This window comes from Camelus ferus, chromosome 33 (genome assembly GCF_009834535.1).
Source record: "Camelus ferus isolate YT-003-E chromosome 33, BCGSAC_Cfer_1.0, whole genome shotgun sequence".
Lineage (NCBI taxonomy): Eukaryota > Metazoa > Chordata > Mammalia > Artiodactyla > Camelidae > Camelus > Camelus ferus.
Window position 1 is genome coordinate 20,661,882 of NC_045728.1, and position 19,442 is coordinate 20,681,323.

At 34.4% G+C, this 19,442-nt stretch overlaps 1 long non-coding RNA gene and 1 pseudogene across 1 annotated transcript in view; both read right to left on the reverse strand.

The window, feature by feature from the left end:
- The window catches only part of LOC116661102, a 122,759-nt gene that overhangs the window by 62,509 nt on the left and 40,808 nt on the right, over positions 1-19,442 (reverse strand). The window lies entirely within an intron of this gene.
- On the reverse strand, positions 17,533-18,552 carry LOC102505270 (annotated as a pseudogene).

A 19,442-nucleotide genomic window follows, 5' to 3' on the forward strand; every position in this document is an offset into this window, starting at 1 on the left:
AGTCTTTTACTCTTCTCCATTTTGTTTGAAATTTATATAAATGAAATTGTGTTTTATGTGTGTATGAGTTTGGCTTCTTCTGTTCGACATTTTGTTTTAAAGAATCATTCATTTTGTTGTATGCAGATGTGCTTGTTCATTATCATTGCTGTGTGTTATTTCATTGTCTTTCCATGCCACTGATTGCTTTTTCATCCTATTACCACTAGATATTTGGGTTATTTTTAGTTTTTAGCCATTGAAATAACAGTAATAGGAAAAATTCTTATAGGTGTCCCCTGGTGTATAAAAATATGAATTTCTGTAGGGGACACACTGAGAAAATGAATTGCTGGGTAAGTTATGCATAACTTTACCTTTAGTTAAATTAGTAGTTAGTGGTTAATACTAAACAGTTTTCCAAAGTGCTCCTACATCCTCATACTATTATCAGCACTACTGGAGAACTTGTAGAAATTCAAATTCTCAGGCTCTTCTGCAGGCCAGCTGAATCCAAAGCTTTGAAGATGCAGCCCAGCAAGTTTTGTTTTAACTAGTCCTCTAGGTTATTCAGCTGTAAGTTCAAGTGCAGTAGTTTGTAAATTTTGCTGCACATTGAAATTACTTTGGGATCTTAAAAAAATACCAGTCCCTATTCTCTTGCTCCAGTATATTCTAATTTAGTTGGTATGGGATGTCATCTGGGTATCAGGGCTGAGAGAGTGGTCCTCAGTCTCAGTTATCAAGTTAAAATCATCCAGGGACACTTAAAAAGCAAAGGCAAAGCAAAACAAACAAACAAAAACCTGTTCTCCACAATGATTATAATTATATAATTATATTATGGTTGTCCTTGGGGGATAAAGAGCTTAGGCATTGATCTTTGTTTTGTTGTTCTTGTTTTGTTTCATTTTAAAATAGCTCCCCCGGTAGTTTTAATATGAAGCCAGGAATCAGATGGCTGTCTTAGGGTGGTGAATGATAACACTGTAAATGCCCCAGTCTTTTCCAACTCTCATCTCTCTGCTCCCCTCACATCACCCACCATCACTTTCTTTAATACAGTTCAGTTCAGGAGAAAAACAGAAAGAAATTTGATTCAACTAAATCATAGAAATGTGTGAACAATGAATAGCCTCAAAGTCCCCGAATGATTTCTTATTTCATACTTAATTATCAAAACTGAATCTCTATTTTTAAGCCTAATAATTGACTAAATATGTAAAGACAACTTACTAAATTCATATCTCCACCATTGATTTATGATGTATCCTTTATCATGCATTAGATTATTAAAGATACTATTGTCTAATTCTTGAGTATATAGTTCTTTATTTCTTGTACAATTCTATTCATGTGCTACAGAGACTAAATTACATCTCTGAAAATTTTGGCATTCAAACAACAACAGCAATAAAAGAATAATAGCAGCAAAAAAAAAAAACTGAATCTCTAATTGGCAGAGTTTCAGGTAGAATAAAAAAACTGAAATAAAGAATAATTAGGAACAGAGCGAGCTATTTAGCAGTTTTTAAGTCACTAAAGCATAATCCAATTGAGAATGTGATAATCTTTTTTCCTTTAAAGTGTCCACTTCTAATTTGTTTTATAATCTGGTAAAGATGATTTTATTTTATTTTATTCATCTATTTCCCATTGCAAGATTTCCCTATTCCTTTCAAAATGGCATATAATGGAACATTTTGATAATGTTATAAAGTATTTCAAGCATCTTAGCAGAAAAAAAAATCATGTAAATTAAATCTATTTCAAGAGGACAACTTAGTATCAATCTTCTATCATTTAAATCTTAAGTAATTATATAAAAAAAAGAGTTAGAAATAAAATCAACCAAAAATCAGGCCAAATTTTCAGAAAAGCCAAAATTTATTTAGTATTTAACCTTTTATTTCATGTGGCTCTTAAATTCAAAATAATTTATCCTATTTCTGATCACGCCATAATCCACATTCTATCTCAAGATAAAGATATAGATTTCTATATTGAGCATGTTTGTCCCAATGAACTTGGTGAGTTCTGTTACCTTACAGCAATTTGATGTGTAGCAGATTACATGTAGGGCTTTTTTTTTTTTTTTTTTAACAGTGCTACTAATTTAATCAACACGTATCTACAGGATAAAGCATTCAAAATTCTCAAACGAAATTATGTGTTTCATAGCTCCGGGGTGATTTGTTACTGAGGACTGGTCTGCAAAGGCGGGATCACATTCTTCTGTCTGACTCCTACTTTAAATCTCTAGCATAGACCCAGATTCCTTCTCTTTGCTGATGCAAAATGCAAGAAGCCCCAAATACTAACAAATGAATACAACAATGTGTGAAGAGTTATACACCATGACTAAGTGGGATTTACTCCAGGCATGCAAGACTGGTCCAACATTTGAAAATCAATTAATGTAATCCAACACATCAACACACTTCAAATAAAAAAATCACATGATTCTATCAAATGGATGCAGATAAAGCATTTGACAAAACCTAGTATCCATTCATAGTAAAAAGTCTCAGTAAAGTAAACTGGAATTGAGAGGAGCTTCCTCATCTTGATACAAAAATCTCCAAAATACCTAAAGTTATTATATTTAATAGTGAGAAACTCAAATCTTAGATTTGATTGATACACTAAGATCAGGTACAAGACAAGGATGTCCCCTCTTACCACTCCTTTTTGACATTATACTGGAAGTTCTAGCTAATGCAATAAGACAAAAAAAAGTGTTACTGAATTAGGCATGAGATCCCCTCTTGGGTCCTAGCTGAACTGAATTCCCCTCACCCCTACCCCAGCTCAGTTAGGGAGTTCTTTCCTACTCAGTTTTGTGCTGCCAATAACAAAAGTGAATTTGGTCTAAGCAAGATAGCCTTTTATTCAATGGCCAGATAATGGAAAAAGGGACCTTTTGCTCTAAAGGCAACTTCGCTCTGAAGGGAGAAAAATGGGGCACTTTTAAAGGGTAAGGAAAGTGCATCATCAGAAACTGGGGGAAAAGGAAGGGATTTCCAGGAACAGCCAGTATATGGGCAATCCCCCAGGCTCCCTTGCACACTGCACAAATTGTGCCTAGCAGAGTACAACTCTCCCCTTTAGAAAGATCTTAGCAGGATAATAAAGCAAAGGTAGCTTTTGGATACTTTCAGGTTTTATTTGTGCAGGTGCATTCCTGTGGTCCACTTAGAGCTGGTTCAGTCTGGTTTTGTCACAGGCCTTTGTGGCATTTTGTTGATAAATCATTTCTAGCCTGCATAGTTAATTTTTTTTTTTTTTTTTTTTGCACATGGGGCCTGGGTTGCACAATATGGGGGGAAAAAAGGAATAAAAGATATGCATATTGGAAAAGAGAAAGAAAACTGTCTCTGTTCACAAATGACATAATCATCTATGTAGAAAATCTGAAAGAATTAATAAAAAGCTGAACATAATAACCAATTATATCAAGCTTGCAAGATAACAAGGTCAATATACAAAAGTCAATTACTTTCCTATATGCCAGTAATGAACAAGTGAAACTTGAAATTAAAAGCACAATACTATTTATATTATCACCCCAAAAAAGAATAAAATACCTAGGTATAAATCTAACAAAATAAGGAAAATTTTTGTATAATAAAGAAAACTACAAAACTTTGATAAAAGAAACTAAAGAAGAACTAAATAAAGAGGAGAGATGCCATGGTCATGGAGAGGAAGACTCAGTATTGTTAAGATGTCAGTTCTTCCCAACATTGTCTATAGATTCAATACAATCTTGATCAAATTCCCAGCAAGTTACTTTATGGATATTGAAAAACTAACTCTAAAATTTATGTAGAGGGGCAAAAAATCTAGAATAACCAATATGACATGGAAGGAGAAGAAAAATGTTGTAGGACTGACCCTACCCACCTTCAAGACTTACTTTAAAGCTACAGTAATCAAGATTAGTTTGGTATTGATGAAATAATAAAATACATCAATGGAGCAGAGTAGACAGCTTGGAAGCAGACCCACATAAGTATAGTTAATTCATCATTGACAAAGGAGCAAAAAGAATACAATGGAGCAAATACAGTTTCTTCAACATATGGTGTGGAAACAACTGGACATCCACATGAAAAAAATTAATTGAGACACAGAACTTGGACCCTTTGCAAAAAAATAACAAAATGAATCACAGTCCTAAATGCAAAATGCAAAGCTATAAAACTCCTAGAAGGTAACATAGGAGAAAACCAGATGGCCTTCGGAATATGGGTGATTTTTTAGATACAGCACAAAAGACAGGATCCACAAAAGAAAAGAATTGATAAAGTGCAGTCATTATAATTTTAAAAATTCTGTCTTGCAAAAGACAATGTAACCAAAATGAAAAGACAAGCCATGGATTTGGAGAAAATATTTGTAAATATCCATAAAGAACTGTTACACAAAATACACAAAGAACTCTTAAAGCTCAACGACAAGAAAATAACCAATCAGATTAAAAAAAAAAAAAAAAAAGACCAAAGACCTTAACAGATACCTCACCAAAGAAGATATACAAAAGGCAAATAAGCATATGAAAATATGCTCTACCTCATATACTATCATGGAAATGCAAATGAAAACAACGAGATGCCACTACACACCTATTAGAATGGCCAAAATCCTGAACACTGGCAACACTTACTGCTGGAGAGGTTGTGGAGCAACAGGAACTTTCATTCATTGCTGGTGGGAATGCTAAATGGTACAGCTACGTTGCAATGGTACGGCCAATGCAAAATGGCCCCAGCATGCACCTCCAAGGGGAATGAGGGGGATATCATGGACTGAAGCCTTTTCTTCTATTGTTGGCTCTGGTCAAAATGTTATACATAATTCATCTCAAATCCTTGTACTTTATAAGGGGAAACCTAGAGGAAACCCAACCAGTAGGATGTTTTTTAAAGATTTTTTTATAGCAGCTTCAATTGCACAGCAAAATTAGAAGATATAGAAATATCCTATATCCTTTCCTGCCCTGTACTATGACATTTAGTCGTGGTAAAATAAATATAACATATAATTGACTATTTTTATGTGTACAATTCAGTGACATTAAGTACAGCTATCAACACTAGTAATTTCCAGAACCGTCTTATTCCTGGCTTTCACCATTGAGTATGATATTAGATAAACAGCATCAGAAAACAAAAAACACATAAATCAATTTAACAAAATATATGTAAGATCTCTATATGAAAAGATACAAAACATTACTGAGAGAGAGAGAGAAAAAAAAAGTCCTAAATAAATGTGGAGCTATAGAATGGTCATGGATTGAAAGATATAAATCTTTGCACTGCAGGCTTACATCAAAAGAAAATCTAAACAATTACTGAGCTCTAGTTCATGATATACACACCGAAGCATTTAGGAGTTGTATAGTAATATCTGCCTTGCTTTGAAATGCATGAAATATAAGATGGATAGATAAAATAATGGATATATGGTTAGATAAATGACCAAAAAAGTACTATTAAGTGGTAATGGTAGAACCTAAGTGGAGGATATATAAGTGTTTACTATAAAATTTATTCAATAATACTATATATTTGAATGTTTTCATAATGAAATATGATATATGTATGTTTATATAAATTAATTTATACTTGCATATGCATGTATGCATATACTTGCATAAAATATTTTTAGAAGGATATCCTAGAAGCTAGTAATTGCAGTTGGCTTCTAGAGGTGTAATGTATGGCTGAAAACAAGGGTGGCACAGAGAGGCTTCCTGTATTTCTGAATAAATACCACATGCATATTTGATATCTATAAAATGGAAGAATGGACATCTGTAATTAAGACCTCCCCACCCTAATTCATACTCAATAAATCACGATTACTCTACCTTACTCTATTTTTATGATGCTTGAAGTTATGCTGTATACACATACACACACACACACACACACACACACACATATATATATATATATATGTTTACTGTCTGTTTTTCAGAGTACAATGTAAATTCTATGATGGCAGGAACTTTGTCTGGCTCACCATTGTGTCATCAGTCCCTAGCACAAAGAAGGAGGTTTTTAATTAAAACAAACAAATAAACAAAGAAATCAGACCCCCCCCCCAAAACTTGACCATTTCATATTCTCAAGAGAGCAGGCAGGGGGAAGAGGTGTCCAGGTCTCGGCAGGGAAGCTTAATGCTATTGGCCATCTGGATGAGTACTGAAATCAGAGAGAGCTATCAGAAGGAATGTGAGGGGAAACCAAATATAGATGACTTTATCATCTCTAAAGCTGGAACTCAGCTTTATTTCCTCTGGACATTGATGTGTCCACATTAGGACACGCATTTGGGCACAGCCTGGGATCCCAAACATCCTACTGAGGGCTCTTGGAGGTTTTTCTCCCTCTGTGCTTTGACCACTATGGATGCTCATTATTAAATGCTAACTCTCTAGGCTGCTGCTGAAGCTACATCTCAAATCTGAACAGTGGAGGGTCTTCCTTTAGGAGGCCTATATTGACTCTCATTTGAAATAGTCATTTCTCTTCTCAATATAGTGCATTTCCCGAGGATCAGTTTTCAGTTAAATAAAATCAAAATCCCAAGTTCTTTTTGCTTCTTATTTTCAGCCTTTTCAGCCCCATGCTTCCCTTAAGTTCTGGGATTACCTCAAGCGGCGCACAGCCCACGGGTGGGAAGACTCCTGCTTTCTCACTGGCTAAGCTTGAGGGCAAAGTTTTGATTTCTTTGACAAGATGGATTTATTTTTGGAGATATTAGTATGACTCACCCCTCCTGACATTTGTTTCTATAAAAACTAACTTTAAAATGTCACACTTCCAACTCTGCACAGAGTGAGAAAAGCTGCCATAGCGACTGGATTCGAAGAGGGCCCCACTTGAGAATTTCTTTTATCCTGCCTTGTCTAGCCTCCCTCACTTTAGCTTCCTGGGATTGATAACACCTCTTCCAGAGCCACATCCTGCAGGTGTTTGTGTGTACCTGGGGGCAGGAGGCCTATTACCCAAGCCAAAATAAAGTAAACCAGTGTTTGCATCACTGTCTCTGCACATGAATTACTGGCTACAATGTTGGTTACAGCTAAAGTATCCATATAGTTCACATACCAAATAAATATTAAACACTATAAATAAATACTAAAAAAAATTGTTTGAAGGATATACAACAACACAGGAAAATGTTTCTGATAAAATATTTAGTAAATTACATTTCCCTTTTCTTTCATTTTGTCCTCTGAAGGGAATTTCACAGACTCAAAACAGAGGATAACAAAGAATGTGGAGCAACTGCTAAGTGTGTCATGATGGATTTCAGTGTGAAGTGAAAAAAGAAAAAGGCAGGCAGCAAAATGAATGGATAAAGATATAAAGAAACACAAACATATTTCCCAATGCAAAGTTTATTGTGAAGCTGAGATTATAAGGATTTTATTTTCTGTCAGAACTTTTTAATTTTAAAATAAAAACAAAGTATCATAAACTTGAAAAATGCTACTTTATCAGTGTTCTGTAAATGAATATATGAGTGTATATTTTAAATGTATTTACTTTAAACATTCGCAAATTCCTAGATTGGCTACATTAAAGGATTCAAGGCATCCAGTAACCAAGTGGTCTAAGTAGAATTCAAAGTGACTTAATGTGTCAAAAGGATATTATAGAAATCAGTTAAGAGAACCAGGGGATGGGTTCAGGTTCACAGACATGGATCAGTAACAGTCTGAAAGTGCCAGGAAAGGCCTTCTTATATATCCAAATTAACAAGAAAATAAGAGAAATAACTCAACTAGAATTCCCATCTGGAGATAATGACCCTACTAACCAGCCAACAGAGTTAAAGTATTTACCAAGCACTCATCATGCACTGAGTGCCCGTAATCTGGGCTGGGCTAAGTCCATGGGAGAAATCCTACAGATACAATAAAGTATGTCAGTTCTTAAGGAGTATACAATCCTTAAATAATACAGAAAGGCAATCTTCAAGGTTTAAAAGATGTGAGGCAATTATACATGCAAAGGGAATTTAGATAAGGGAAAACCAGGGGGAATGTGAAAAACCCTAGATAACAAGAAGGATTTTGGTTGAGTCTTGACTGATGAATGAGAGAAGGAAAAGTATTTCCAGGGGGAATATCAGTCCACCTTGTGACAGATGGACAGCTAGAAGCTCCAGAAGCCACAAGCTGCATTTAATGTATTCTAATGTTTCCAGAGATAGTCACAGATTCTCAATAAAGACTGTTACAAATGAATGAATGAATAAGTGGGTGAGTGAATGAGTAGGTACAGTTTGAAGTGAATTGTGTACATTTTAAAATTATGGTGAGGGTGGGAAACTTGTGTGCACTCTGCTCCCGACACTTCTCACTCCCAGCAGGGTCATGCCATGAGTGTTAACTAGGAATTTCTCAAGTCTCTGTTCTCCAGAAGCTGATTCAAAAGTTTTTGTTGCTGTTGTTGTTCAGCTCTCCTTTGTCCTTCATTTTAATTCCTCCCTTCCTTTCTATTCTTTGCCTGTGCTTGCTTAGTTTGCCACCTACTCTGTTAGTTTATTAGGCTGGGGCCATTTTGGAGCTCCCTCTGGACATTGTTTTCATTTCCTTCCATGCTGTAAAAACGGGCCGTTCTGCGCTCAGCCCTCAGGGTCTTATCTAAAAAGGGTTTTTCTGAATTGGGTTAGGAGTCTCCTCCACTGATGCTGTGGTGAGTCTGCTGGCAAAAGGCTGGATTCCATTTAGATTGACCCCATTAATTCATTTGAGGTTCTATAATTCATTTGTGAGCCAAGATAGATATAGTCTTTGCCCTCATGGAACTTACATTCCAGTGAAGGAGAAGATGTGAGACATAAAAATAAGGATGGACTTAAAATGAAAGCAGTCATTAAAGGGTATTAAGTTAAACTGAGATACAATCCCTTTTTTGTGTTAAGAGATTACTCTTGTTACTATGTGCTGGAGACGACTTGAAGAGGTAAGGGCAAACAGCAGGTGGTCAGTTGGTGACATTAAAATAGACCAAAGGAGAGAAAAAATGATGCTTGGTATAGAGATAGTGAAGATGGAAATAATGGGTGTATTACTACAAGGGATTTGAGTGAAAGAAGGCAAGGACGATGATTCACCCTTGAGAATCTTGTGAATCAGTGGAGTCCTAAGGCTCTATTAGCTTTGTATTGCTCTTGACTCACAGCAGAGAGGCAAGAGGGACCTGAATATTACTTTGCAACAACTCAGCTTCAAAAGCAAGTTTTCCAGTGTAAGTCATTGCCCTAGTATAAGAAAGCCAGATTCCATGTCTCTGTAGTTGGGCAGCACTAGAAGTTTGTCCAAAGACGTAAATATATGGTGCCAAGATTCAAAAGCATCTGTTGGGTGGGATACAGCTCCATACACACAATAAGATATTATCTGATTGAAAGCTGACTTCATGAGATTTCATGCCTTTCTGAGGAAATCATACCATAGAGGTCTGTCACACAGACGGCTGGGATGGTATAAACAGAACAACTTGGATTTATTATCTCCACTCATTTCCTTAGTGTATAGCAATTTGATAAATACATTTCTCCTCTCTCTCTAGCATACAAAAGCTCAATCTTGTCACTATAGCATTATCTGCAGGGTATTTTTTGGTTTGGGTTTTTTTTTAAAACCATATCTTACTAGATTAAAGGCATTTTCCATTCTGGATTTATTCAAATAGAAATCATTGTTAAAACATAAATGTTACTTGAAAAAAGGAAGAAAAGAATGCAATAGGTAGTTTTAAATTTTTTATTTCAAATTACCTTTAATAAAGGAAGGAGCAAGGTCAAGAAGCAGAGGGTAGTTTATATTGGGGATTAGGAGTTGGGATGGGTGAAAAAGCAGGTGTTTCAGAATTTAGTATGCAGAGAGGAGGGAGAGTGGTACAGGGGAAGAGAGAGGGGAAGGAGGAAAGTAGAGGAAGGGAAGAGGAAAGGACAGAAGCAGAAGATGGGAGTGTAAGATGTGCCTATCTCACAAGTTTCACGTAAACAGCCTAGTGCACAAGTACACTGCAACTGAATTCTGGAACTCATTTGTGTTTAGACTGTACTGTCTTCTTGAGGATTGATGTTACACGACCAACCAACCATGCTGTTTAAAGGGCACATTACTTTAAAAATTATTATCTCTGAAAATACACTGCAATGGAGACTAATCCATGGGGCTCTAAGTTAAATATATCTCTATTTCTTTGAAATTTCATTAGTCACTATGGAGAATAAAAGTAATACAGGAGAACAAATCTGACTCTGTATTGGATCTGTTCCTGTCGCTTTAACCACTGTGCAGTTTTCCAGGCTTAGCCTTGTTAGCTCTGCACCTTGTGTAAAACAGTGTTGCCTTTAGCCTGAAATGTACAGGAGAGCCTGTTCTGGGGGCTCTGACCTTTAAGAATGTCAGCACTTCTGTAGAGACAGCAAGTTGCCAAATAGAAAATAACCTTTGTTTTGTTGGAGGTTTACAGGGACACCATGCCCTGACCCACATGGACAGCTGCAGGAACAAAGAATTCCTGCAGGAAAAAGTTTGCAACAATGAAACACACCTCCTCCCTTGTTGTTTTGTTTTTTTTTTTTTTTTTTTTTTTTTTTTTGTATAAAAGAAGCCTGTATTCTGACTGGAGCAGGATGGTTCTCCAGGACATTAGTTGGTCATTCTCTCTGTCTGCTGGCTGTTCAAATAAAGTCGCTTTCCTTGCCCCAACACATCATCTCCCAATTTATTGGCCTGCCATGCAGCAAGCAGAAGAAGTTTGGACTCAGTAACATTGAGGCTGCCTCTGAAGAGCAGCAGCAGGGAGCCATGATAAGGCTTGCACACTAGCAGAAGAGGAGGAGAAAGCAAGCATCATTAAGGTTCCCAGATTTAGCTCAGGCTGGGTGGTCCAATTTCCAGGGCTGAAAAATACAATCTTTTCTTGCTATCATCTCTGACATAGGACGTTAATAGTCATAGTAGAGGTAATCCTAGTGTAGGTAGCATTTCCTGTCTTGTGGCTTTTGTATTCTGTTAGGGCAAATGTGATATTTTTTAAGATTACCGAAACCTTGAATACCTACCTGTGTTGTGAGGGGTTTCTAGGCTCACTGAAATGTTACTTATTACTATTTACTCTCTGTTCAAGCAGGTTCAAGGGTTTCTTTCAACAAATATTTATCAACTGTCACCAAAGTCCAAGTTAAAAGACTCAGTGGTAAGACTAAAATAATCCATAAGGCATAGTCCCTGTCTTTGAGGAGCTTAATTAATTGTACTTGATGTGTGAGGATTCCTTCATGACCAAGAATTGTGAAAGTTTTGTTGTCAATTTATATTTTCAGTATTGCAGTGGGAGCTTAAGGAAATTGATTATTTTCACTTGGATACTTTACTTGTAGTTGACACATGACCAACAGGTCAGTGGCAGTACCATGACAATTTCTGTATGTGAACTGAGTTACAACAGTCTGAGCTCTTGCCTGCTCTTCACCAGTGCCAGCCCTCTGCAATGGTCCTGAATTCAGTCTCTTCTAGCTTACAGATCTCTGACTTAATGTCTGTTAAATACAATTGTGAGCCTCCAGTAAGTAGGAGGAGAGAACCGGTCACTTCTGTCCATCACACTATATCATTCAAGTTGTAAGTAAGTATATAAATATGCTTTATTGATAAGAGATTGAAATGAAGAGATACACTTTATAACCTATTTGATGTTCACATATTATATTCCAGTTGCCATTCTTTCATGAGGTTTATAATAATAAAATAAATTAGTAATACAAGGAAAAATTAAGTGATACAAGGAGAAATATACCACTCCACATTCGTACCAGAAGATTTCAGTAATTTTTTTCACAGTAACTAATAGACCAATAAGACAAAAAAATTCACCAAGACTGTAGAACACCTGAACACCGTATTTACAAATTTGACCTACCTAACTATATATAACACTGTATATGAAGCTCTCCAACACTTTCTTTTTAAGTGCACATGGGACATATACTGAAGTATAAAAGGTCATAAGGCAGTCAACAGAATTAGGATTCAAATCATACCAAACATGTTTGCTGATATTTGGAGCAGAATGATGTTAGAAATAATTAAAAAGTTAACTAGAAAATTCTCTTATATTTGGAAATTAGGAAATACACTTTTAAATAGTTCAATAAAGAAACCACGATGAAGATTAGAAAATATTTTTAAACTGAATAATAATGAAAATAACACATCTGAAAACTTCTGATATAGCTAAATCCATGCCTAGAGAGAAATTTATACACTTAAATTGTATATTATAAATTACAATCAATTATCTAAGCATCCATATCAAGAAGTTAGAAACAGAACAGAAAATTAACCACCCAAAATAGGAGGAAGAAAATAATGAAGATAAGAAAATAGGAATATATGAGTTAAGATAATACTATAAGGGTAAAGTGAAAAATTTTACAGAAATATATGGATGGAAAGAACAAAATTCTAGAAAAATACAACTTACCATGTCTGTCCACAAAAGAAAGAGAAAATCAGATTCGTCTTAGATCTATGAATTAAGTTCTACTCATTATTCAAAACCTTCCTCAAAAGAAAATTCCATGCCCAGATGTTTTATACCAAATGTTTGGTCATTGCTAACAGTTAAAGAAGTGATGCCATTAATCTTACAAAAAGTTTTCTAGAGAATAAATAGGAATGAATACTTACAAAGATGTTTTATGACATCTTTGTAATCTTGATATCAAAACCTTACAAATACATTATTAAAAAAGGACACATAATAGGGTCAGTGTGATCCCTTTCAAAATCCCAGGGGTGTTTGTGTGTGTGTAAGTTGGCAAGCTATTTCTAATATATATATGAGATAGATATATATATGAGATATATATATATATATATCTCATATATGTAACATATATATGTAAACTGAAAGTTTAATAATAACGAAGACAATCTTGATGAAGATGACTACACATGGAAGAAACACTATTTCATATATCAAGACTTATTATGAACTATATTAAGTCATATGCTTTTTGTATAAGGATAGAAAAATAGACCAATGATTTAGAATAAAGATTTTAGAAACAGATCCATATATATGGAAATCTGAACCATGAAAATGTAAATACTTTAGGGTTATAGGAAAAGATTGTTTATTCAAACAATAGTGCTGGAGCAATTAAATATCTATGGTGAAAGGGGGTGGTGGAAATCTGACTTCAAGCTCATACTTAAATATAAACTCTAGATGAAATTATATGTAAACATAGTAAAACGTACAATATAACTTTTATATCTGTTATTTTTAAACTTGACATGAAAAGCACTAATCTGACTATTATTGGAATTAATATATTTACATTAGTAAAAAGATTCCCCTAAGAGATTGAAAAGGCAAATCCACAAGCTAGAATACATACTCAATACTTACATCTGATTAAGGACTCATTTCTAAAAAATACAAAGAACTCCTATAAATCAATAACAAAGACAGTCAAATCAGATGAAAAACTGGCAAGGAAACCCCAGAAACCTTGAAGAGGAACTTCAAAAATGAGCAAATCCACATGATCAATGAACATTGAAAAGGTACTCATTGCTCATCAAGAAATGCAAATTAGAGTCACAATTTGAATCCACCACACATCCACCAGAATGAATAAAACTTAAAAGACTGCCATGTCAAATATTTATGAGCACATGGGGTAACTCAATTCTCACACATTGCTGATGGGAATATAAAACACTGTAGCACTTTTGGAAAACTCTATAGCATATTTGCTAAAGTTGGAGGTGTGCATATCCTTTGACTCATGTATTTCAGTCCTAGCTATATCCAAGAGAAATGCATGTATTTGTGCAGTTATAATAGCACCAAACAGCATACAGTTCAAATGTCAGTCAACATAGATTGAAAACTGGATTGTTGTATAGTATAGAATATGTTATACAACAATGATAATGAGTAAAATTTAGTTTAATGCAACAATATGAGCAAGTCTCAATAGCGTAGCATTGAACAAAAGATGCCAGACATAAAATTAGTCCATTTATAAACTTTTGAGAAACATTTTATTCTATAATTAATCCAGAGAGTTACAAGAATTAAGAGGTCTATTGTAATAGCCAGGAAATCTATAAAGATATCTTTTAGAATTATAGTAGTTGGAAAAGAAAGACTGTTGATATTGAAAGCAAAACAAAACAAAAAAGAAAACCTCATGAAAATTAATCAATTTTAGGAATTGTTTTTTCTGCAGTGCATTTTTTAAATAATACACCTATTTTAATATTCTGTTAGACAATGGATTTAAATAGCAAATGTTGAAACAACAAAATTGAATTACAATTATTCTCAAAACATCCTAATTTTGCCTATGTGTCGATAGTTGTCAATTATGGTAATATCCTCCAGAAAAGTTAGGTATTTGGTAAAGCAAGGCACACAGGACCAAATTCTGATAAAGGTGTTTTTTCTTTGGTACTGTAATTACCTCAAATATGCAACATATCCAGGATATTCTTAAGATGATTTTCAATATAGCATAAATAACTTTTATAAACTTTTTCTTATATAGAGTATATATTTATATATAATTAAATATTGTAACAATGAAAGTGTAAATAAAATGAGCGATGCTAAACCTGGTTTTTAAAAACAAAACAAAACTCACTATATATGACATTTTAAAAGTCTAATAATTTGATATGTAGGAAAAATGTATCAATTCTTAAGAACAGTCTGTATTACACTAAATCTACTGAGCACAAAATCAGTTTCCTCTCAGATTCTGTCTCCTTCGAAATAGATTAAATATCAAACTACCTTTCCTTCTCTGAAATGGTGACATTCAATATAAATTGATGTAAACCCTTAAGTTTTGCATCTCTAAACTACATTTTTCACATGAACGTAGCCTATAACACCTATAAAAATCACTTATTAAGTAATTGATATTACTGCATTGAAACATCTACATGTTGCATTTTAAACTTTTCTTCCAAAATACCATATTCTTAATTTTTATAGAACTATCAGTTGGTACTCTTCCCCCATGAGTTAGCACATTTTTATAATGAGTGAAGTAGTTGAGAGATAACATGTAAACTTTAAAAAGTGTAAGAATTTAAATAATTAATGAGTCATCATTACAAAAGGCTGATACAATAAAGCTTCTGGAGGTCATCAAAACACAGAAAATGACATTATCTGTGTATATGACATGATCTAAGATATAGGTCTACCTTCTCAAATATGATTATTTCTTTATAAATTAAAAATTATAAACTACAAATCAAATCACTAACATTTTCAAACTGACTAGAAAAGCAAAATGTAGATTATGCCTGTATAATAAAAGTTTACTTAGAAAATATACTTTAGACGATTTCCCCCTTTCTTAGAACTCTTGATTACATTTTATAAACTTACTGGGAATCTTGAAAATATTGTTATCTTGGGCAGCTGAGAATGTTATTACTATAACTAACATGTCTCATGTTCAACAATTTCCTTGTATTATTTTTTGAAGTGTTTAAATAGGGATAGGCTAAACCTGAATGAAAAATTATGAATGCTTATGGAATTAATACTTAAATAGTGTGAGTCGAACACAAATCTTTATATTTAAAGTCTATGCATTTGCAGTATTTCAATTTCACTTAGCAGCAGGTAATAAAATGTAAGTCTGAATGTTGTTACAGTCTAAAAACACCATTCTCAAAATGTGGTAAAGTTATTAAACACATACTCTAAAAGGTGGTCACTGAAAATTGTTAAGTCAGGGTTCCAGAAAGTTTGCTTGGTGCCAATTTGGAATCACCAGCAAATTAATTTAAAATACTTTGTAATTTTAAACACTTTTAAAAACTCTAGATGGAATAGATTAGGTCTCTGTCCCTACAGACTAGGTTTGCATCAGCAAAGTAACAAAGCCAGGCCTAACTAGCCAAGTGTTCCCAACAGTTTGTAACATAGTATTTTTGAGCCAAATTTTGTTTTAACAAAATCCATTAGAACTAAATAAAAATACTTATTTTTACAGTTTTTATACTATTAGAACAGGAGACTTAAAATATATAAAGCATGAATTTAAAAAGTAAAGTAAAATACTTCATACACAGTAAGTAATTTTGTCTCTAATCAGTAAATAAACCTGTATTCCAATTTTAGAAAGTATTTGTGCCCACCAATTCATTTGATCATTTCTGCTACCTTTTCTCTCCCTGAATGAATTTATTAAATAACTCATGTAATTTGCAACCTCAATTTCAGTGATAAAATTGAAAAGAAACCACTATTTTAAAGCTCCTTTCTGGCAGCTTTTGTAGGGCCACAGAAAGGGAGGTCAGAATTCAGCTACCTCTTCAAGACATGTGATCAGAGTATTCCCGGGAATGTTGCATTTATGAAACACCTAGAAAGTTCTTCTGAGCAGCCTTGAATTTATAGTTATAGTTCCATTTAAAATAACGTAGTATCACGGCAATCTGGAATGCCTCCAAGAAAAGTCATTTTGGTCTCAATTCCCTGACATCTGTACTAATATTTTTTTGGTAGTTGTTTTGTCAAGAGTTGTATATTAAAGGAAGTTTTTACAGATCAATGAGAAAAATATTCATTTTAAAACGTTCTAGATGTGTATAGTATATGCTTTGATAATTCAAAATTCTCAAAATGGAGATATTAGACTTTTTTTAAATTATTAAATGATTATTTAATCCCTTCAAATTACATTTTAAAACTTCAGTGGAAATTAACACACTCCAAAATTTAATTTAAAGTAATATTAAGGATTTATCTGATTTACAGAAAAGAAACACAATAAAGGGTTTAAGGACAAAACTCAATTAGTGTGAAAGTCATTGGCTACTGTCTAGCAAAGGAGCAACAGGATTCCTTTCAGCACTTTTGAAGCACTAAAACATCTTAAAATGTAAATGGAGAAATGTGTATATTTCTTTACATTAAATTTAAATATGAATTTTATCCTCTGATAGATCAGACCCAGAATGTTACTTTATCAATTTATATGCAGTTGAATTTTTCCAACATACAGCAATCCTTTGTTTAGTAATCTTTTGTATAAGTATAAAAATCTCAGATACATGAAAATGTTTTTCAAATCATACTTCTATTTCTTCACAGCTTTATAGGTAATTATAATTTTCAAACATTGAATATTCCATGTGATTTGATACATGTGTTCAGAAAGAGTAAGAGAAAAGACATTTAATAAGATTAAATATGTGAAATTTGCAAAAATTGATATTTGACATTTGTTGTGTGCTCTTGCAAAGAGTGTATAGGGTATTTCGGCAGCAATCAAAAAGTAAAATGTTTTAAAACTCAGATTTCAAATTTCTTCTGATAATTATTCTAATCCCTGGAAATACTTTCAAGTTCTGATTTCTAGATGCAATAGGCATTTTGTTACATATACATATATTTTATCCTTAAATGTTGATATTTTCAAACCATTTGAACAATAAGATCAGGTTCAACATGATGATTTCTTCTTAGAACCTGTAGCAGTCCTCTGCGCAAGATTAACATTGAGCTTCCCAGGGCACCATTGTGAAAAACCAGACAAAGATAGTATTGGGACTATGCTTTAGTGGGATTTCCTGCAGGTTCGGGATCATAACCATATAGGAAAGTAGCTGTTATTACAAGGATGGCTCCAAGGGAAAAGACACTGGTTGGCACAAAATCTTGTAGCCCAAAATAGGATATCAGTGTTGATAAAATTATGGACAAAGGGGTTGCAAATCCTTTTAAAATATTATCCACATACTTAATAACAGGAGCTATTACAAGGCCTCCCAGTGTCTGAAGACTAACATCTATTCAGGTCAGCCAGTTATATACCTGAAGGAAACCATTCTTTGATACTTGTTCTTCATCATGAATATATACACTCATTAATCCAAATATACTCCCAAGGAAACTAAGTTGAATATTTGTTATCCATACTGATTGTTTGGTTTCTTTTAAGATTTCCTCAAAGTAAACCCCGGCAAAGCCACTTGAAAAACATGCTGTGAGCACTGCCATGAGGCCTACAAACTTGAGCACCAGCGGGAAGTTCCTTAGAACCAAGCTCTTGAGAATCTGAGGGCCACTGTACAAAAGCACATCCTGTCATCAAAATTACTAGGTAAGAGTTTCCATTGGTTTACTAAGAATTTCGTGATGTAATATTCGATTCAGTCCTCCTGGACTACTACATTTGCTGTCTCTGTAGACTAACAAAATATGGGCCCTTAACTTCAAAAGTTCGGCACAAGCACATCGGTAGCAGAATAGATAACGAGGCCCCTCCTCTTTTAAAGCCCTAGAATAACGCATCGTTAGAACCGAACTGGTGGCCTGAAAGACCAGAATTCCCAAGGAAAGGTATTCTAGGTTGGCTGACATCGTTTCATCTTCATTTGCCTCCCGCGCGGCTCGCCGGCTGCGCGCACTGGGGCCGGGGCTCAGCTCCCCGGGCGCCCCAGGCCGCCGCGCCCGCCGGGTCCCTTGCGACCGCTGATGTGCAGCGCTGCCGGCTTCCACCGCCGTCGCTGCCCTGCAGTGCATTTTTTTTAAACTGGTTTTGATCATTTTCATCAGAGATGTCAAATAATGTGTTGATAAACCAGCTTTTAAAATAAGCATTCTAATTTGTAAAATTTACTGATTTCTATAGTGTAAATACTCCCACCATGGCTCATTTCAAGCTATCCAATAGCTTGAGTGAGTAGGAACTAGCTTCAACATACCTCTGAATGTAACCCATAATTAACGTATTTAAGACCTCGCAAGTGGTATCCCTTAATTTTGAATTAATCGTGGCTTTGGTGCAACCAGTTTGAAAGCGGTTTTGTGGTGTTTGTGACAAAAGTTTGTTGAGACAATAAAGAATACTGAATGAATGTAGTAGTATGATGCAGTGGAGAAGGCAAAGTATTGTAAATCAAAACCCTAGGACAAGTATTGCCTATGATGATAACATTCTCCATGCTTCCCATATTTCTGGGAACACACCTGCAAGTTTTTGCCATGAATTGGCAGGTAATTTTGCAGACATGACACTATACAATAACTAAGTGTTCTTTCAATAACTTACTTCCTTTTCAGATTTAATTCCCTTTATAAAGTGTTTGATCTACCCTTTCCTGTTAGGGTGTTGTTCTTAACAGCAGAGAAGAGAGAAGGTAAGGACTGAGTCACTAGGTTTACTCTGACATTTGTTAAAATTATAGCTTTGTCCAAGTCAATGTATCTAGACTATCTTATGGATCTGAATGTAGCTGTGAGAAAGTGTGTGTACACTGACTTACACTTTCACATGAGCGCTTTTTTTCAGTGTCTGGTGCAGGGGCCCACACTTAGGATGCATTCAGTAAAACACAGTATTTGTTGGAATAAATACATGAGAAAAAGTAAAGA